Source organism: Mya arenaria, chromosome 15 (assembly GCF_026914265.1).
Source record: "Mya arenaria isolate MELC-2E11 chromosome 15, ASM2691426v1".
Lineage (NCBI taxonomy): Eukaryota > Metazoa > Mollusca > Bivalvia > Myida > Myidae > Mya > Mya arenaria.
The window spans coordinates 38,991,252-39,015,785 of record NC_069136.1 but is presented as its reverse complement, the minus strand read 5'-3'; the positions used below and the strand labels follow the sequence as shown (position 1 = coordinate 39,015,785).

The window sequence follows — 24,534 nt, the reverse complement described above, 5'->3', positions numbered from 1 at the left end:
CTCCAAAGGATATAAGCGCAAACGCACACACACGATAACGCACACACACGGTAAAACACACACACGGTAAGGCACACACACGGTAAAGCACACAAACGCTAACGCACGCAGACGCTAACGCACACACACGGTAAAGCACACACACGGTAAGGCACACACACGGTAAGGCGCACACACGGTAAGGCCACACAGGGTTAAGTACACACACGGTAAAGCACACACACGGTAAAGCACACATACGGTAAAGCACACACACGGTAAGGCACAAACAAGGTAAAGCACACACACGGTAAGGCACACATACGGTAAGGCACACATACGGTAAGACACACACACGGTAAAGCACACACACGGTAGCGCACACAAACGGTAAAGCACACTCACGGTAAAGCGCACACACGGTAAAGCACACAGAAGGTCAAGCACACACACAGTAAGGCACACACACGGTAAGGCACACACACGGTAAGGCACACATACGGTAAAACACCCACACGCTAACGCAAACACACGGTAAGGCCACACAGGGTTAAGTACACACACGGTAAAGCACACACACGGTAAAGCACACATACGGTAAAGCACAAACACGGTAAGGCACAAACAAGGTAAAGCACACACACGGTAAGGCACACACACGGTAAGGCACACATACGGTAAGACACACACACGGTAAAGCACACACACGGTAGCGCACACAAACGGTAAAGCACACTCACGGTAAAGCGCACACACGGTAAAGCACACACAAGGTCAAGCACACACACAGTAAGGCACACACACAGTAAGGCACACACACACGATCAAGAACACACACGGTAAGACACACACACGGTAAGGCACACACACGGTAAAGCACACACACGGTAGCGCACACAAACGGTAAAGCACACTCACGGTAAAGCGCACACACGGTAAAGCACACAGAAGGTCAAGCACACACACAGTAAGGCACACACACAGTAAGGCACACACACACGATCAAGATCACACACGGTAAGACACACACACGGTAAGGCACACACACGGTAAAGCACACACACGGTAAAGCACACGCACGCTAACGCACATACACGGTAAGGCACACACACAGTTAAGCACATACACGCTAACGCGCACACACGGTAAGGCACACACACGGTAAGGCACACACACGGTAAGGCACACACACGCTAACGCACACACACGGTAAGGCACACACCCGTTAAGGCACACACACGGTAAGGCACACACACGCTAACGCGCACACACGGTAAGGCACACACACGCTAACGCGCACACACGGTAAGGCACACACACGGTAAGGCGCACGCACGGTAAGGCACACACACGCTAACGCGCACACACGGTAAGGCACACATACGGTAAGGCACATACACGCTAACGCGCACACACGGTAAGGCACACACACGGTAAGGCGCACGCACGGTAAGGCACATACACGCTAACGCGCACACACGGTAAGGCACACATACGGTAAGGCACATACACGCTAACGCGCACACACGGTAAGGCACACACACGGTAAGGCACACACACGGTAAGGCACATACACGGTAAGGCACATACACGGTAAGGCACATATACGGTAAGGCACATACACGCTAACGCGCACACACGGTAAGGCACACATACGGTAAGGCACATATACGGTAAGGCACATACACGGTAAGGCACATATACGGTAAGGCACACACACGGTAAGGCACATATACGGTAAGGCACATACACGCTAACGCGCACACACGGTAAGGCACATACACGGTAAGGCACACACACGGTAAGGCACACATACGGTAAGGCACACGCATGGTAAGGCACACACACGGTAAGGCACACATACGGTAAGGCACATACACGCTAACGCGCACACACGGTAAGGCACACATACGGTAAGGCACACACACGGTAAGGCACATACACGCTAACGCGCACACACGGTAAGGCACACACACGGTAAGGCACACACACGGTAAGGCACACGCACGGTAAGGCACACATACGGTAAGGCACATACACGCTAACGCGCACACACGGTAAGGCACACACACGGTAAGGCACACACACGGTAAGGCACATACACGCTAACGCGCACACACGGTAACGCGCACACACGGTAAGGCACACGCACGGTAAGGCACACGCATGGTAAGGCTCACACACGCTAACGCGAACACACAGTAAAATACACACGCGCTAACGCATACACACGGTAACGCACACACACGGTAAAGCACACACACGCTTACGCACACAGACGGTAAGACACACACCCGGTAAGGCACACAAACGCTAACGCACACACACAGTAAGGCACAAACACAGTAAGGCACAAACACAGTAAAGTGAACACACGGTAAAGCACACACATGGTAAAGCACACACACGGTAAGGCACATCAACGGTTAGGCATACACACTGTAAGGCACACACGCGCTATCGCACACACACGGTAAGGCACACACACGTTACCGCACTCATACGGTAAGGCACACACACGTTTACACACACATACGGTAAAGCACACACACAGTAAGGCACACACACGGTAAGGCACACACACGGTAAGGCACACATACGGTAAAGCACACACGGTAAAACACACTCACGGTAAGTCACACACACACAGTACGGTACACACACAGTAAGGCACACACACGATCAAGCACACACACGGTAAGGCACATACACGGTAAGGCATACACACTGTTAGGCACACACGCGCTATCGCACACACACGGTAAGGCACACACAAGTTAACGCACTCACACGGTAAGGCACACACACGTTTACACACACATACGGTAAAGCCCACACACAGTAAGGCACACACATGGTAAGGCACACACACAGTAAGGCACACATACGGTAAAGCACACACTGTAAAGCACACTCACGGTTAGTCACACACACACACAGTAAGGCACACACACAGTAAGGCACACACACGGTAAGGCACACACACTGTAAGGCTCACACACGGTAAGGCACACGCATGATAAAGCATACACACGTTAACACACTCACACGTTAACGCACACACACGGTAAGGCACACACACGGTAACGCACACACACGGTAAGGCACACACACGGTAACGCACACACACGGTAAGGCATACATACGCTATCGCGCACACACGGTAAGGCACACACACGGTAAGGCATACATACGGTAAGGCACACACACGGTAAGGCACACACACGGTAACGCACACACACGGTAAGGCATACATACGCTATCGCGCACACACGGTAAGGCGCACACAAGGTTAGCCCCACACAAGGTAAGGCACACACTCGCTATCGCACACACACTGTAAGGCACACACACGATAAGGCACACACACGCTAACATACACACACGGTAAGGCACACACACATTAACGCACGCACACGGTAAGGCACATACATGTTACGTACACACACGGTAAGGCACACACACGGTAAGGCACACACACTATAACGCACACACACGGTAATGCACATACATGTTAACGTACACACACGCTAACGCACACACATGGTAAGGCACACACACGTTTACGCACACACACGGTAAGGCACACACACGATAACGCACACACACGGTAAGGCACACACACCATAACGCACACACACGGTAATGCACATACATGTTAACGTACACACACGCTAACGCACACACATGGTAAGGCACACACACGTTTACGCACACACACGGTAAGGCACACACACGATAACGCACACACACGGTAAGGCACACACACGGTAAGGCACACACACGGTAAGACATACACACGGTAAGGCACACCCACGATAACGCACACACACGGTAAGGCACACCCACGATAACGCACACACACGGTAAGGCACACCCACGATAACGCACACACACGGTAAGGCACACCCACGATAACGCACACACATGGTAAGGCACACCCACGATAACGCACACACACGGTAAGGCACACACATGGTAAGGCACACCCACGATAACGCACACACACGGTAAGGCACACCCACGATAACGCACACACATGGTAAGGCACACACACGATAACGCACACACATGGTAAGGCACACACATGGTAAGGCACACCCACGATAACGCACACACACGGTAAGGCACACCCACGATAACGCACACACACGGTAAGGCACACCCACGATAACGCACACACACGGTAAGGCACACCCACGATACCGCACACACACGGTAAGGCACACACACGGTAAGGCACACACACGATAAAGTACACACACGGTAAGGCACACACACGGTAAGGCACACACACGGTAAGGCACACCCACGATAACGCACACACACGGTAAGGCACACACACGATAAAGTACACACACGGTAAGGCACACCCACGATAACGCACACACACGGTAAGGCATACCCACGATAACGCACACACACGGTAAGGCACACACACGGTAAGGCACACACACGGTAAGGCACACACACACGGTAAGGCACACCCACGTTTACGCACACACACGGTAAGGCACACCCACGATAACGCACACACACGGTAAGGCACACACACACGTGAAAGCACACACACGGTAATGCACACATACGTTAACGCACTAACACGCTAACGCACAGACACGGTAAGGCACACACACGATAACGCACACACACGGTAAGGCAAACACACGCTAATGCATTCACACGCATAAAACAATTCATTTTCAATACCGTTACTAACGCGTTTTTAGGCAAATTTATGTTGAGCATTTTAAACATGAACAGTTCCCTTCGACAAGGGAACTTTTGACGTATGACGACGGAAAGATACCGAACGATCTTACACAATGGTATAATGTTTCAATGCATTCAGATATGACAATGAATTATACTTTAAATGGTTTCGAGCTGATTTATTCAAAGAAACCAGTATTCCCATCCATTTAAACGTGATCTGGAGTTTATAATACATTGCCCATTGGATTACTAGCAAACGAATCAAGGGTTACTAAAACATAACCATACATATAACGGCTATGCATAATAGTTGTATGTTTTAAATGTAATGTGTTTTTATATCATGCATATCACTCGATCATTGAGACGGTGTAAGAACGTAATTACCTACATTATTTTGCTTTCCATTTACTTTCAACAGTTGAGTAACCTTGAATCACAACAGGTGGAAAACCGTCACAAAATCACATTATATAAAAATGAATAAACTAGCCCTCTAATTGTTTTAAACCTCATTATTACAAATTGATGACTGCTAACCCTAAATTGATATTGTTAAAATGGATATTGTTTGCTCGAAACAAAGAATATTAGTAATATTTGTTCAAACATACTTTTTGCATATAAATATATCCTGAAGTCATCAGACATCCAAAATATGGGTAAAATACCTTTCATCGTAACTATATTTATCGGGAGGGGAACAAATTAAACGCGAGTTTGTTTTTTAAAAACGAAGCTCGTCTGCTCAAAACTTCAAGGTCAAAGCTTCATATATCTAGTTATCCGCTCTATGCTGCTAAAACCTGACAGGGGACCAAACAAACTAAGCCAATACTCAGTGTATGAATTGTTTATTTCCCTTTTATTTCGGTTTCTGAAGCGAATAGGCGTCCTGATACTTTAAAATAATATCGCTCTAATAGGTCAATGTTCATTTTTAGATGAAAATATCTTTATTTTCCCCACCTTTAAAAAGCAAATCGTCGGAATTGTAAAATGAGCGAACCCAAATGTAAAGAATTACTTTTATCCTTGCAAGCATATTGCAACAGTTGTGAAGCCAAATTTCCAGACTATGAACAATGTCATGTAAAGAAGGTCTAGTAAGTAACATTTAATATAAGAACCATAATAAGGTTTTTGAGTGTATGCTATGTTGTTCCATATCACAATATGGACTGATGCTAGGTGTTAATGATACTGGACAGGTTTGATGGCAAACCGATAGAGAGTCCATTAATGAATCTTAGTTTAAGAAACGGTCTCAGAAATGCAAATTAAAATTGTTACAAATTTTTATCAATATTATTTTATTTTCAGGAATGTGGTTTTTTGTTTCATTTGATTAATATTCTGAACATTTTATTTTTGCCATTTTGATTTATATATATGAAAAACTACAGAAACAAGCCCAGTAGTCGGAAATTTAAACATAAACCCCGTTTAATGACACAGAGTAAACGCCAAAGACAAAGACACAAAAACAAACAATCACAAACCAGAAACATGGAACAATTGAAAAAGGCTCCGCAGATAACACTATACATTTATTCTTTATAAAAAATAGCGGTGCTTATCAAGGCATTGTAACGGTCAGTAATTTGTAAAATTACTTGGGGGTATACCCTGGTGTATTCTGATGTATACCCTTCCCTTTGACATTGTCTCAACCTCTAAACTAACATTATATTATGTACATTGTCGTTTCATTGAAGTTTTATACTAATTTTGTGTTTTTTATAAACAGCAAACCATCAACGAATGTTTTGGCATTTACTCTGTGTTTGAGTAAATAGTGAAAAATATAACGTGTTCAAAATATACCAGAATTATGCTTTAAGTAATGGTTAAAGATTGGTAGAATGTACCTTTTTAGAATAAAATGGGTCGATGTGACCCAGTTGCATTTATATAACCATAGTTTATGTGTTAGAACATACTAACAACCTTAAGTTTTAAGTGGTCTACCAATAAAGTGAACACTTTCCATTTTCAAGGCTAGCCCCTGTTTACATTGTAAGTGGTCATCATTGAATAGTGCAAACTTCCACTTAACTCGGCCATTCACTGTTTATATATACCGCTTCACCTGATTAAAATCAATCATGGCTGGCTGCTGATTTACTGAATGAAATTTATTGGAAAAACATTGGACGAAATGAAACCACTAAATATATTGACGTTTAGTTGAAAATAACCATAATATAACTAAATGTTTTGTACTATATTATTTCATTTGTTGTATATTTTGATTTGTTTTGTGTTTGTATATATATGTTAGTTTTAAATCCTGTATGATATTGTGTAAGTGTTTGTTGTATATAAGACATCATACATTGTTGTTACATAAGTCAGCTGGAATTAAAATGCTTTATATATTTCAGAGCACAATCAATGCCAACAAGAGAGAAGATGCCGTGATGAAGAATCGAAAGAACAAGAGCTGTCACAGAATGTGACGATTGTCCCCGAATGTGACATTGACCTATGAACAAGGTCAGTACATGAAAAGTTGATCTTTCCTTTAAGTGTCAAATACATATGTCAAGTTATTTTAACATAAAAACATAACATATCATAATAATATATTCAGCATTCCATTGTAAATAAACATCTAAGTGTGACCTTGACCTTAGAGGTAGGGACACGGGTCTTGCACGCGACACGTCCTCTTGAAATGTCGAACACATGTGGCAAGTTATTTTATCATATGTCACTACAAGAAAAAGTTACAGCCTGGAAACGACAACCTATACACTATGTCCATGTACCCAGCATTTTATTGTGAATAAACACCTAAGTGTGACCTTGACCTTAGAGGGTGGGACACGGGTCTTGCACGCGACACGTCGTCTTGATATGTCAAACACATGTGGCATGTTATTTTAAAATATGTCCATACAAAAGAAAGTTACAGCCCGGACACAACAACCTATACTCTATGTCCTTATATGCAGCATGCCATTGTGAATAAACACCTGAGTTTGACCTTGACCTTAGAGGTATTGGCACCGGTCTTGCCTGCGACACGTCGTTTTGGTATGTCGAACACATGTGGCAAGTTATTTTAAAATATGTCTATACAGCAGAAAGTTACAGCCCGGACACGACAAACTATACTCTATGTCCTTATATGCCGCATTCCATTGAGAATACCACTAAGTGTGACCTTGACCTTAGAGGTAGGGACACGGGTCTTGCACGCGACACATCTTCTGGTATGTCAAACACATGTGGCAAATCTGTCCATACAAGATAAAGTTACAGCCCGGACACGAGTTATTGAGCTGGTCACACGGACGGACGGACGGTGTTATTTTAATATGCCCACCTTCGGGGACATAAAAAGATTGACAATAAAAGGCATTGATGATAATGAATATAGCACACATGGAGGGACTAAACTAGTAAGTATTGACAGGATGTTTACTTGCTGGAACAATAGTTTGAACTTTTTTCTGCTGATAATCATCGTACATACATATATTAAAGGAAATGCAATTTACATATACATATTAAATTAGAAAAATAAAGTAGCTTTAGCTTATCTAATTTTAAGGTTCTATTCATAGTTATAAAACGCCTTGACAATTGAAAACATATTTTATTGAAATAATCTTATTTTATCTGACTTGAATAATTGCATACATACCAAAGTCAAAGAAATGTAGATGACTATTTTGAAAGTTGAGAATATAAAAATGGACTTGTAACATTAAAACAGGAGTTTCAAATGGACATAATAACAAATGTAATTATCCGAACGGGATGAAAGAGGTATTCAGTGATAATTCATGACCGTGCAAACCATAATATGTATCCTCATGACAATGCATAGGCATTTGTAATTTGTATTTAAGATACTACAAGGGATAAAGCATAATTCACAAACTAGTGTTATTTGTAAAGAGAGATTGTGCAAAATGAATAATAATATAAATACATATGCAAATAATAGCAATCTTAAATACACCAGGTGAGGTCCATGTAAGTTATTTCAAATGTTATAATTTTCCAACCCTGCAGGTTAAAGGGACTGTCTCACAGATTTGCACCAAAAAGTTTTTTCTGTAACCTATCTCAGGACAATTATCAAATAGAATGTGTTACGCTTGACCTCAAAATTGCAAAAAAAGTACCAAAATGTTAAAAATAAGATGTGTCGGAGACCGGGTTCGAACACACGTCGCCAAATTTGAGATCCAATGTCTTCCCTACTGCGCTATCAGGGATAACAATATAGGGGTGACATAATTAAGCTATAAACCTACCTCGGTAATATCACGTGATAACACCGACTAGCAAATCACGCATAAGGAATGAATTCTACCCGGTAGACATACCCATTAAAAAAAATGGAAAAATACGAAATAACTGCTAAACTTAAATTCATTGTAAACTATGTAATACTTCAATAACTTAAGTAAGTTTCAATGCATTGTACACATCGATGCCAAGTTTATGTCATTATTTGACAATCTTTTTTTTTCGCTATTTTTTCATCTGTGAGTAAGCCCCTTTAAGTGCCTTACTGAAAAATATTCATAATAATGAAAAATGGGAAAGAGCCTTTTTGACAGTTAATTTATTCCGATTTACAAAAGCTCTCCTATTTCGAGTATAAAACATTAAATGTCGAGTCCTTTTGTAGAATGTTTATGTCTAGTGGCGTGATTTGTGTTAAGCATGAGTAGTAATCTTCAAATGCAAAAGAAATATTGAAGTAACCCTTTTTCTACCCATCATATTTCAGTCTTGTTAATAACTGATTAAATATTGAGATTTTGCATGTATTTTTTTTTTTAAAAACACACCTTTAATTTAAATTATTGTTGTTTGCTATTTCAATATTGTTGTATGAAACTAATAATAGCTTGCAATTATGTTCCTTACAAATTGTTTACTATTGAACTATTTGTTCTTAAAATGTAATTGAGGTATTGAAGTGGTATTCATTATGGGAAATATATCATTAAGGAAGTAAAACTAAAGTCAATTGTTGAAGAAAATGTGTGCCCTCTTTTTCAGACTAATAACCTATATGATTCGTCTTTCGATATGCCACTGAATAATGTTTACGGTTGATTCTTCTTAATAAAAACTTGTTTTAAACATGCTCTATCACAAATTGACAGTGTTGACCTATTTTTGTCTAAGAATCAGATTATATTGGCATCAGTGCCTTCAATTCAGTCACAAAAGAGAATCACAATAGAGCAGATCTCATTTGTTAGATAAACTGCCGACATATTTTTTTTTGTAAAGCGTTAGTTACGCTTTAAGACCTAAAACATATTTTTTCAAACGTAACTATGAAAACTGCGATCTGCTCTTTTGACAGCATTCTTATATCAATGGTTTCCAGACATTTATGCAAAAAAGTCTCATTCCAAGACAATAAAAATAATCAAAACAATCAATCTGTGAGAGTGCATCTTTAAATATGGCTATGTTATAAATTTATCTTTTTGACAAAACAATTGATTATACTGATCTAAAGACATTGGAATAGTGTATGGTAACCAAAAATCATATGATTCGGAATTTTCAACAATATTTAGTTATAACTGAAGTGTTTTACTCATTGATAATAAATATACAACAATATAACGCCCTATTTTAATAATGTTATCATGTCTGCTATATATGCATTATGCATGTTTTATAATTAACCAACTATATTGGTGCTGTTGTGCAATGTCTAAAGTCAAATATAATGTCTTATTGTTTTGTTAATCATAAGGTTACATTTACTAACGCAATGTATGCATTGAAAAGAAAGAACGACATTTTTATCAGTAGAATTGCTTAAGTTGCCCTATTTCATTGAGGAAGTAATTTGATATGCTTACACTCTGTAGTAAACTACGCATTCATTGAAAGGAATGTAAGGGGGGTTTCCCCTCGATGAGAAGAGCCAATGAAAAAAGAGCTCATTCAATTTGAATAATTAATATCCGATGCTATGCCAGGATGTAAAACTAAATTTCAATGTTTAAATACTCTTTCAGTGATTCATAGAGGTGATCGTTTTGCTATGTATTGCACATTATATAAAATGTATATGTGTGTGGGTTTTAACTGTCTTTGTCAAATGTACGATACATATCTATCACAGTTTGTGCTATACTTTGAGCCTTTTACTTCGTTTAAAGATGCACTCTTACTCCCAAAATGAGGGTTTTACCTCAATTAATACAATTGTTTCAATATACCAAAATTGATGAATAAATGTTGAAAACAATGGTGTATATGAAGGATACCAAGTTATTTGAAAGAAAATGTGCATAAAACACGGTATTTCCACCTAATGAGACGATATTAAATCACCGTAAATCTTTTAGCAGTCACCAATCATTTAATATTTTTGCGTTTTCAGCTATTAAATACACGATTAAAGTCGTATTATCAGTAATCAGTAAAACGCTTATTTAGTACGTAGTTAAAGGTTTATCAGTCGAAATTTATGTTTGTTATACATGTGAATGTATTGATTTGAATAACAGTGTCAGTTTAAGTGAAATATTCCTATTTATTGTGTTCATTAATCAATTTTATGAATGACAATTCCTCTTCAAAATATATATATCGTGATGGTGGCCATCTTGGATTTTGGCGACCATCTTGTATGAAATTTAGATGGCCCCTGAGCGTTCTTTACCATAACATGCATATGTCAGTGTGTTCTTACCACGTGATAAATTAGGTCATAATGCTACGTCGGAAAGCAATATTTTGCTTTGAATGGAGACTTTAAACGAAAATAACTTTTCTATTTCTTCACCATTTACAATAAGACAAATTGCAGTCTACGCCGCTTACAAAGCACCCCTCTACAAGAGTTTGATTGAGAGTTCAATTTGACAAACACTTTCGCAAAACCGCTGGTTGATGGAGCACTGTCAAACAGTGTTCTTTTGGAAACAGGTTTATCGCAGTGCATGGAGAAACTAATCACCTAATTAAACTACGGTACTAAAACTGAGGCGAGGCACTTAAAGCGGCATAGACTGCCTTTTGTTCCATTTAAAATAGTGTAGAAAAAGAAAAGTTGTCTTTTTTTAGTCTTCATTTAAAGCAAGATGTTGCCTTTCGGCGTAGCATATATGCGATATTTATCACGTGTTATACACACATGGTATGTTTTATCAGGCAAAGTTACATAATTTCGACCAAAAGTGCAGAATTTGGTAAAATTTTGTCACAATATGACTGGACTATTATGTGGTCTGAATGTCCACATGCGATAACGAAAACATGCAAACCAGGTACATGTATGTAAACATTTGTACAATTAGTTTGGGGCCATGAGTATGATCCTATGCACATCATTTAAAATATTGTTAATATGAAAACACAACTGGTAATCGACTTGTAAATTGCTAGCAATACCAGTGACTTGTTCATTCGACTTCCCTTGAATTTCAATTATCTCGGAACTCATCCAAATGGGCTAAAGATGGATATTGAGCGGCTCAAAAAGGAAACACGTGTCTGAGAGGGTTATGATGTCTAACGGTAACGAGAACTGTTAAAATATGGCAACAAACTGTCTCATAAGTTCTACAATATCTAATGTGTGTAATTCCACTATCATATCAAAAAATATACGCGGAATACTAGATACGTTTCTTATATATATGTTTGAGGTCTTAATTGCTTTAATCTTGAGTAGTCCCATTTCTCAGAAGTAGCATTTTCGATTTGTGTATGCTGATAATGCTCATTTAGTGCGATAAAGGTCCTCATCACAGATAAGCTTCAATGAATCTTCGGACATCGTAGATTATTAGCTCTATTTTCATATTTAGTCATATGTTTCTAAAATGTGTAATAGTTGGCACTAGAGGCCTATTATGAGAAGTTTACGGGGGCTTATTTTGCGGACTGGGGTTTATGGGTGCCAAAATGATGTGGTCTATAAGGCTTATTTAGAGATGCATATGAGATGGTTTGGCTATGAAAAAGACCGCCTGGAACTTGCTTGATAAGTAAGCTTATCTGTAACCGAAAATAGGATACAGAGGGCTGCTTGGGACCACAATTGAACAATTGAACATTCAGAGTTTCGCTCTAATCGGGTTCGGCGCAGTACGTAGACTCATAGAAACACGTTTCGACTTTCTAAATACCTGGATAGACATTGGTACTAGAATATTAACACATTAGGTTGTAAAAACACTTGAATACCTTGAAAGTAATAAATCCGGCTGGATGGAATTACATGAAACTCACATGCTCTTTTTAAATAAAATGTAAATGTCAAAATTGGTCAATATTTGCGTTTCGATATTTAAATGAATTTGACCCTGCTTTTGAAATGCTAAGTATTTTATATCAGTATGAAGAACATTATAAAACAGTTATCATCTTATCATCAAATGTGTTCCTTCAATCGTTTTGGTCGCGTTTATGGTAATATGGTAACTGAGAACTTTTAATATTTATAATAAAATGCAAATAGACTGTGCTGAAATGAACATGAGATATAATGATAAAGACAATATTTCTCAACTTATGCTATCAATATCTGTCTTAGCAGTATAATGTTGCAGGACATTGGGGAAAGTAATGAAATAAATATCTTTCGAACCAAAAAAAGAATAGCATACTGTCAAAAAACATCTACGTATTCACGCTTGTTTTATACTGAAAGAATAAGAATCAAGATAGTGTTTCAACAAAATAACTGCTTATTTGCAGCTGAAATAGGAGAGCGATAGCGTGCAATAATTTTTTTTCGAACCTTTAGCATTCTATTTTAATAGTATATGCGTCTCAAAGAAAAATCTAATAGCTAAACTAGAAAAAGAAATATTCAATTAAGTCATAAACATGGTATTTCAAACATTTTATTCCTTTGTAAAAACAGTTTATATTTTAGCTTACTCAGTGACAAAAGTTCCACAGTTTGGCAACCGTATTGCCCACTCAGACCCAAAAAACACATGCGCAGCATTTATGCCACGTGACACAGTTTGGGAAGAACTTTTAGAGCACAACAGAAACTTATGCAGTTCTAACTAAGTCTACTTAGTGGCAAAAGAAAATGTTTTGCCACCAATAAATCCATTTAAAAACATATCAAACATATGCCCAGCTCTTGTTCAGCATATTCAGTGTCAAATAGACCAAATATGGCAACCATGATGTGATTTGATCACATTCTGGCAATCAAAAAGGCCATTCACAGAGGCATATTTCCTTTCCGGTCAACAACATTTTCTTTACTATGTACTTCACTTTATTTCGTATTTTTAAAACAACAGAATTTGCAATGCTCTGGTACGGATCATTTTATTGATGATTCTGCGTTATAGATGCATAATGCGATAGTTCGATTTGAATACATACAGCGTTAAAGAAGGATACGGCGTACAAGAGAATACTGCGTTATTTATGAATATCGTGTAGAAATAGTGTGATGTCACGTAATATAGAGAACCAGTGGCGTAGCAGAGAAGAACTGCGTTAAGGAAGAAAGTTGAATTATAGAGTAATACTTGGTTATAAAAGAATATCGAGTAACAGAGAGATACTTCGTCACAGAGGGATACCACGTAGAAGAATGATACAGCGTTTTAGAGGGATGTCGCGTTATATAAGGATACCATGAAATATAAGGATTCCACGTACTATATGGATACCACGTCAAAGAGGGATACCATGTTATAGAGGGATATTGGGTAATAGAGCGATACCGTATTTGAGAGGGGGTACATCGTTAAAGAGGGTTACCAAGTAAAAGAGGTATACCACGTAAGAGAGAGATTAAATGTTATAGAGGGATACCATTCATTAAGGATACCACGTATAATAAAGAGATCCTGTAATAAACGGATACTATGTAGTAGAGGGATACCACGTAATAGTGATACCGCGTGCGGCGTTATAGAGGGATACTATGTAATATAAAGATACCACTTAACAACGTACATTACCAAGAAATAGAGAGATGACATCTGATAGAGAAATACCATGTTAAAGAGGGATGTAACGTAAACGGTAGATATCATGAAATAGAGATATACCACGTAACAGACAGAAACCATGTAATACAGAGATACCAAGTAATAGAGAGATATCATGTACTAGACGGATTACATGTAATAGAGGGATGCCACGTAATAGAGAGATAAAATGTAACAGACGGATTACATGTTATAGAGGGATACCACGTAATTGAGAGATATCATGTAACAGACGGATTACATGTTATTGAGGAATACCACGTAATAAGTGAATATCAAGTAATTGATAGAAACCACGTAATCAAGATATACATATAATAGAGAGATACCTTATAAAAGAGGGATATTGTCTTCCGCGTTATAGAGGTATACTGCGTAATATACAGATATCCTGTAACAATCGGATACCACATCATACAGAGATACCATGTTATTCAGGGATACTACGTTATAGAGGGACACCATGTAATAAAGAGATACCACGTAATAGAGATATACCGTGTAATACAGAAATACTACGTAATAGTGGGATGCCATGTATTAAAGAGAAACCACATAATAGAGACAAACCACGTAATAGAGGGATACCGTGTAATAGAGAGAAACCACGCAATAGAGAGATACAGCCCAATAGAGGGATACCATGTAAAAAAGAGATACCACGTAATAGAGTCAATCCACGTAATGAGGGCTACCCTGTAATAGAGAGAAACCACATAATAAAGTCAAACCACGTAATGAGGGATACCCTGTAATAGAGAGAAACCACGTAATAAAGTCAAACCACGTAATGAGGGATACCCTGTAATAGAGAGAAACCACGTAATAAAGGAATACCACGTGATAGAGAGAAACCACGTAATTAAGGAATACCACGTGATAGAGGGATACCACGTAATATAGGGAAAGCATGTCATTGAGAGATACAATATAATAGAGGGATCCCACGTAATAGAGGCATACAACGTTATAGAGAGATATCATGTCATAGATAGGTACCATGTAAAAGAGAGGTACCACGTAATAGAGGGATATCACGTTATAGACAAGTACCACGTAATATAGGGATACCACGTAATAGATGAAAACCACGTAATAGAGAGGTACCACGTAATAGAGGGATACACGTAAAACAGGGATATTTTTAACAGAGGGAAACCACGTAATAGAGGGATACAACGTTATAGAGAGATAAAATGTAAAAGAGGGATACTTTGTAATAGAGGAATACCACGTTATATAGGGATACCTCGTAATTTAGGGGTACAACGTTATAGAGGGACAGCACGCAATAGCCCTTATGATACTACGTAATGAAAGGATACCACGTTATAGAGGGATACCACGCTATAGAGCGATACCACGTAATAAAGAGATAATATGTAATAGAGGGAAACCACCTAACAGAGGGATACTACGCAATAGATGGATATCACGTGTTAGAGGGATATTATGTAACAGAGGGATACAATGTAAAAGAGAGATACCGTGTAATAGAGAGATGCCATGTAGTAGAGAGATGTCAAGTAATAGAGAGAAAACACGTTAAAGAGGGATACCATCATATGGAGGGACCCAGTTAATGCAGAGAGATGATACATTATAGAGAGAAATCACGTTAAAGAGGGATACCACGTGATATAGAGATCCCGTGCCATAAAGAGGAACACTGAAATAGAGGGGAACCGCAAAATAGAGGGATACTGTGTACCGCGTTTTAGAGGGATACCGTGTTATAGATGGATATTGCATAATATGTGTATTCTGCGTTATTGAGAGATAGTTGGATTTGAATATATACCGCGTTAAAGAAGGATACTGCGTACAAGAGGATACTGCGTAATAGATGAATATGGATTAAAAATAGAGTGATATCACGTAATAGAGAGAACCAGTGGCGTAGCAGAGGAAAACTGCGTTTAGGAAGAATACTGCATTATAAAGGGCTATTACGTAATAGAAGAATATCGAGTAACAGAGAGACTTCGTCAGAGAGGGATACCACGTAGAAGAGGGATACTACGTATAGAGGGACAACGTGGAAACCCTCTTTAACACGCTGTCCCTCTATTACGTAGTATCACTCTTCTACGTGGCATCCCTCTATGACGAAGTATCGCGTACTATAGGTGGATACTGTATAATAGAGGGATACTGCGTAACACAGGGATACAACGTACAAGAGGGATATCGTGTTATTGAGGGATACTGTGTTATAGACGGATACAGTGTTAGTATAGAGACGCAATCGAGGGATACAGCGTTATAGGGACGCAATCGAGGGATACAGTGTTATAGAGACATAATACATAGATACAGTGTTATAGAAACGTAATCGATGGATACAGTGTTATAGAGACGCATTAAAGGGATACAGTGTTATACGGACGCAGTCGAGGGATACATTGTTTTAGAGACGCAATCGAGGGATACAGTGTTATAGAGACGCAATACAAGGATACAGTGTTATGGAGACGCAATCGAGGGATACAGTGTTATAGAGACGTAATCGAGGCATACAGTGTTATAGAGACGTAATCGAGGGATCAGTGTTATAGAGACGCAATCGAGGGATACAGCGTTATAGGGACGCAATCGAGGGATATAGTGTTTTAGAGACGTAATGCATAGATACAGTGTTATAGAGACGAACTCGAGGGATACACTGTTATAGAGACGCTATAAAGGGATACAGTGTTATAGGAACGCAATCGAAGGATACAGTGTTTTAGAGACGCAATCGAGGGATACAGTGTTATAGGGACGAAATCGAGGGATACAGTGTTTTAGAGACGCAATCGAGGGATACAGAGTTATAGAGACGTAATACAGGGATACAGTGTTATAAAGACTTAACAGAGGGATAAAGTGTTATAGAGACCCAATACAGGGATAAAGTGTTATAAAAACGCAATACATGGATACAGTGTTATAGAGACGTAATCGAGGGATACACTGTTATTTAAACCTAACACATGGTTACAGTGTTATTAAGATGTAAACGAGGAATACAGTGTTAAAGAGATGCAATACAGGGATACAGTGTTATAGAGACGTAATCGAGGGATACAGTGTTATAGAGACGTAATCGAGGGATATAGTGTTATATTGACGTAATCGAGGGATACAGTGTTAAAAGAAGTAATCGAGGGATAAAGTGATAGGAAATCGAGGAATTCAGTGTTATAGAGACGTAATCGATGGATACGGTGTTGTAGGGACGTAATCGAGGGATACAGTGTTATAGGGACGCAGTCCAGGGATACAGTGTTATAGAGATGTAATCGATGGATACAGTGTTATAGAGACGTAATCGAGGAATGCAGTTTTTTAGAACCGTTACACAGGTATACAGTGTTAAATAGACGCAACAGAGGGATACAGTGTTATAGAGACGCAACAGAGGGATATAGTGTTATAGAGACGTAATCGAGGATACAGTGTTATAAAGACTTATTACAGGGATACAGTGTTATGGAGTGCAATACAGGGATACAGCGTTATAGAGACGTAATTGTTGGATACAGTCTTATAGAGACGCATTACAGGAATAGAGTGTTATAGAGACGTTATCGATGGATACAGTGTTATGGAGACGTAATACAGGGATACAGTGTTATAGAGACGTAATCAATAGATACAGTGTTATAGAGACGCATTACAGGAATAGAGTGTTATAGAGACGTTATCGATGGATACAGTGTTATGGAGACGTAATACCGGGATACAGTGTTATAGAGACGTTATCGAGGGATGCGGTGTTAGTGAGACGTAATCGATGGATACAGGGTTATAGACACGTAATCAAGGGATGGAGTGTAATAGAGACATAATCGAAAAATACAGTGTTATAGAGACGTTATCAAGGGATACAGTGTTATAGAGACGCATTACAGTGAAAGAGTGTTATAGAGACTTAATCGAGGGATACAGTCTTAAAGAGACGCAATCGAGGGATACAATGTAATAGAGACGATGAATAGGATACAGTGGTATTGAGACGCAAAACAGGGATACAGTGTTATAGAGACGCAATATAAGGATACAGTGTTCTAGAGGCGCAATCAAGGAATACAGTGTTACAGAGACGCAATACAGGGATAGAGTGTTATAGAGACGCAATCGATGGATACAGTGTTATAGAGACGCAATCGATGGATACAGTGTTATAGAGACATAATCGAGGGATACATTGGTATGAAGACATAATCAAGGGATACATTGTTATGAGGCGCAATCAAGGGATACGGTGTTATAAAGACGTTATCGAGGGATAAAGTGTAATAGAGGCGTAATCGATGGATACGGTGTTATAGAGACTTAATACAGGGATACATTGTTATGGAGACGTAACAGAGGGTTATGATGTTATAGAGACGTAACAGAGGGATACAGTATTATAGAGAGGCATTCGAGGGATACAGTGTTATAGAGATGCAATACAGGGATACAGCGTTAAAGAGACGCAACAGAGGGATACAGTGTTATAGAGACGTTACAGAGGGATAGAGTGTTATAGAGACGCAATCGATGGATACAGTGTTATAGAGACTTAATCGAGGGATATAGTGTTATAGAGACGTAATCGAGGGATGCAGTGTTATAGAGACGTTATCGAGGAATACAGTGTTATAGAGACGTATTTGAGGAATACAGTGTTATAGTGACGTAATCGATGTTTACAGTGTTATAGAGACGTTATCGAGGAAAACAGTGTTATAGCGACGTAATCGAAGAATACAGTGCTATAGAGACGTAATCGATGGTTACAGTGTTAAAGAGACGCTATCAAGGGATACAGTGTTATAAAGACGTAATCGAGGGATAAAGTGTAATAGAGGCGTAATCGATGGATACGGTGTTATAGAGACTTAATACAGGGATACATTGTTATGGAGACGTAACAGAGGGTTATGATGTTATAGAGACGTAACAGAGGGATACAGTGTTATAGAGAGGCAATCGAGGGATACAGTGTTACAGAGATGCAATACAGGGATACAGCGTTAAAGAGACGCAACAGAGGGATAGAGTGTTATAGAGACGTAATCGATGGATACAGTGTTATATAGACTTAATCGAGGGATATAGTGTTATAGAGACGTAATCGAGGGATGCAGTGTTATAGAGACGTAATCGAGGAATACAGTGTTATAGAGACGTAATCGATGTTTACAGTGTTATAGAGACGTTATCGAGGAAAACAGTGTTATAGCGACGTTATCGAAGAATACAGTGCTATAGAGACGTAATCGATGGTTACAGTGTTAAAGAGACGCTATCAAGGGATACAGTGTTATAGAGACGTGATTGAGGAATAGAGTGTTATAGAGACGTAATGATGGTTACAGTGTTATAGTGACGTATTTGATTGATATCGCGCAATAGAGGTATACTAGAGATAACCGCGTAGGTATGAACCTTTTTACTCATTATATCGAAAAATAAAACAAGAAGCACCACAATTGAATAAACGATGCATTTTAATATTTTTTGGTTATTAAATATAAAGTGAAATACTATGTTTATATATATCGTTCCTAGAAATATTTTGCATTTGTTTTGGTTTCTTTGAGATGCAGATTGCCCCGTTGATACACTTTGTAGTACGTTACTAGTTGAACACGAAACATATTTAATATTAAACTGATTACATGGATCGATGAGCACCGGCATATCAATTTAGAAATACAGGTACTATGCATACCTGAAAGTCAGCAGTTAAAGTTTCCTCATGAAGCGCATCCCATAAAACATGATGGTCTCTTTATAGAGAGATATAAAATATAACGTAATAATGGAGTTACGGACATTATTATGCATAAAACGAACATTGACATATACTAACTAAAATATTGCTTATTATAGCTCTGATTTACATCTATTTCAGATTTGTTTAAATTAATATATATTTACATGAAATGTTTTATCGCTTATGAATACAATAAAAATACTAATGCTTTGTAACTAATTATTAATAACTTTATTCATACAGTCTTATACATTAGGTATATATGATGAAATAAGTAGAGCATGCAAAAACTGTTTGTTTTGTCACTTGACTAATATCCATTTATTGTAATTGCGGGTGTGTAAGATTATTCATACTCGCACTCGGGCCTTGTCCATTCGGCGAGTGATCCGATAAGATTGTAAGTCATTATAGGTTGTTGGAGCATAGCGCACAGACAGAATATAACCCAGGTTAGAGCTACCCTGGTTCTTTAACGTACACCAGTGCATAGCACTGTCACACATGACCCCCCCCCCCATTTAACGTCACTCCCGAAAGTCGATTTGTATTTTTAGTTGAGCGACCGGGAATTGAACATACGACCCCTGGTTTGATAGACAAGTATGTTACCACTAGACCACGGATCCGCAACAGTTATTGTAAACATACGGGAAATGTTTTTATAGTACCCGACGATATGTCCCTAATTGAGACTAGGCGCGTATATAGTGTATTGTCATCAAGTTCATGCACGTTTCTGGCAAAAAGGGTCACCCGTTTTTAAAAAAAGCAAGACAAAATAACTTCATACACAAGAGCACTGTTGTAGGCAAAAGGTTTTAGCATTGTGTTGATTCAACAAAGAACAACAAATATTCGAATATCGATTTTGACATTCGAATTCCAAACGTTGAATCAAGTATTCGAATATTCGTTTGCAGCCGATTTAAGCAATGAATTGAATTATACTTTAAGGGGTTAAAATTGAATAAATCCAGAATAGAGAGAGAACTTATTGATGTATTATTTATTAGTCAATACTGATCTGGAACATATTGTACTTTTTCTCAAGACAAGGTCAGACGAATAAAAAGTAAAATTAACGCTAAGAATGCTGATATGTCATTACAATTTTGACTTTACTTGAAATTCAAAGGCATACGGAAAAAAACAAAGTACTGTTCTATTTAATCGGTTAACTTATGTTGATATTTCGTTAAAACTGTTCTTTATTTAAAATTTTGAGCGAGTTTGAATTTGTAAGTTTGATTCTTGACTTTTGGTGCGTTGATATTTTGTTAGCCTAGCATAATCCGGCACGACATATCACGTTATCGGTTTAAATGTTGACGATTATATGTATGGTCAAGGAAGTAAAAGAACAAATGTCTTTATAATGATAATAAGTGTTGAACGACTAGATGTGAACGTCATGTACAAAAATTATAATCACATGATCATGTTATGTTATAACGACAAAAACATCAATTTATATCTCGACTATCTCGACTATCGGTAGTAGTATTTAAATATTGTAGAACGTGTATAACCGGATGAAATATCAATGACGTTGACGTCATGCACAGTTTCAACGTGCGAAATTTGACAACCTAAAGAGTTACTGTGTTACTGTGTACTGTATTTCGTTTGATACTGATGAGGGGCTTCATCAATATGCATTGAATGGCGTTATACGACCTGGATATATTATAAAGTATTCCCTTTTAGAAGAACATGATTTTTGTTTTAATATAAACAATTTTTCTTTAACTCTCATCTGCAGAACCTCACAACGTTAATCCTGAAGCGAGGCAAGGACGTGTCATAAATGTGAAGTCTGTGAAGTTCTAGTAGTCTCCCAGGCGAAATCCAAGCCAACTTTATTGGGGAAAAAGGTGTATATTGTATGATAAAATATAAACCCATGTCTTCACCAATATGATAACCAAGTCAACGGTCTGGCGCAGAAACAGATGAATAGATATCATAATGGTAAGGTGTTCTCGAAACTTAAATCATTCTCAACTAGAGACAAACTGGCCAATTATCACGAAACATGGAACCACATCAAAAAACTCCACAAAAAACACTATACATATATCCATATAAAAAAACTAGGATTGCTTATCAAGGATTGTAAGGGACCGCCTTGGAACAGCCAGTAACATGTAAATTTACTGGGGGTATACCCTGGTGTATACTCTTCCCTTTGACATTGACACAACCTCTAAACTAACACTATATTATGTACATGTTCGTTTCATTGAAGTTTAGACTAACTTCGTATTTTTTTTCATAAAATAAATGTTCTATAATTAGCAAACTATCAAAAAATGTTCTGTGTTTGAGTTGACAGTTAGAATCATAACGTGTTCAAAATATACTAGTATTATGCTTTAATTAATTCCATGTTTCTTGTTTGTGATTTTATGTTTTATGTCTTTGGCGTTTACCCAGTACCATTAAACGGGGTTTATGTTTCAACTTTTTGCTACTGAGCTTGTTTCTGTAGCTTTTCGCATAAATATGGTTAAAGATTGGTAGAATGTACTTTTTTAGAATAAATGGGTCGATATGACACAGTCGCATGTATATAACCATATAGTTTGTGTAAGAACATACTGAAAAGCTTTAGTTTTTACCAATAAAGTGAAAACTTTCCATTTACAAGGCCAGCCCTTATTTACATTGTAATAAGGGTCAACATTGAATAGTGCAAACTTCCACTTAACTATTCATTTATGCCGCTTCACCTGCTAAAAATGAAACCACTAAATCTCAATTAAAGTTTAGTTGTAAATATACATGATATAAGTAGATTTTATATATTGATTTGTTTTATGTTTATATTAGTGAAGTTTAAACCTTGTATGATGATGTGTAAGTGTTGCTGGAGGATAAGACATCATACATAGTTGTTGCTTAATTTGGAAAGCTAGAATTACAACAGTTCACATGTTTCAGTGCACAGCCATTGCCAACAAAAGAGCAGATGCCGAGGTGAAGAAAAGGAATAAGAAGATGAAAAAGGACAACGGGCAATGATGATAATGAAATGATTGTGGAAGTGACAAACGGGACTAAACTAGTTCGTAGTGACATGGTTCTTACCTGCTGCAACAATAGTCTTGAAAATTGAAAACATATTTCATTGAGATAATCTTATTTAATCCGACTTGAATAAATACTTAAATACAAAAGTCAAAGAAATGTAGCTGACTATTTTGAAAGTTGCGAATATAAAAATGGATTTTTTACATTAAAAAACAGTTTCAGATGGACAAAATAATAACAATTATTATCCAGATGGTCTGTTCAATTCATAACAGAGGTATTCAGTGATTTAATCATGAATGTGCATAAAATCATATGTAATTGTATCTTCATAACCCTGCATAGTCAATTTTTTAGTTGTATTTAAGATACTACAAGAGATGAAGCATAATTCACAAACTAGAGTTACTTGTAAAGAAAGGGTTTGTAAATTGAATGATAATTTAAATATATACGAGCATATGCAACTAATAGCAATCTTAAATACACCATGTCAAGTCCCTGTAAGTCATGTCAAATTTTAACTTTCAAACCCTGCAGGTTAAGTGCCTTACTGAAACATATGTATAATGATCAAAAATTGGACAAGAGCTTTTATAGCAGTTTATTTATTCCGATTTACCAAACCTCTCCTATCTCGAGTATAAAACATTAAAAAAAGCATTGTAAATATTTGTTTTGTCTATTTGGTACCAACGTGTATAATGCATTATATATTTTTCCTATTCATATATCACGAGCAATTTGTATGACGAGCGTATAAACCATTTTGGTCATCTTATAGCCAAATAGAGCCTCATACCATTACATTTGTTGTGTACATAGAATGTTTTTTTGTCATCAGTTAAAGAAAGTCAAGCAATTGTCTAGCATTGGATCGTTGTCAGCAGCATCAACAGTGTGTTGGAGTACGAAACATTCCAGATATCCAAATGTAACTTGGTACATATATTACCTGAGATAATATGTAAAATAAAAGCAAAGACCATAACTCTGGTTTTAATAATTGTTGAGTTATGCCCCTGTTTGATTGAAAAACAATATACGAGTGTTTGCGTTAGCTCTGCAGTGTTGATC

At 38.1% G+C, this 24,534-nt stretch overlaps 1 protein-coding gene across 1 annotated transcript in view; it reads left to right on the top strand.

Moving 5' to 3' along the window:
* The first annotated feature begins 20,056 nt into the window (after positions 1–20,056).
* The window catches only part of LOC128219362 (uncharacterized), a 34,362-nt gene continuing 29,884 nt past the window's right edge, over positions 20,057–24,534 (top strand). The window contains exon 1 of the mRNA XM_052927169.1: positions 20,057–20,082. The gene's annotated coding sequence lies outside the window, so the exon portion shown is untranslated. The remainder of the gene's footprint in view (positions 20,083–24,534) is intronic.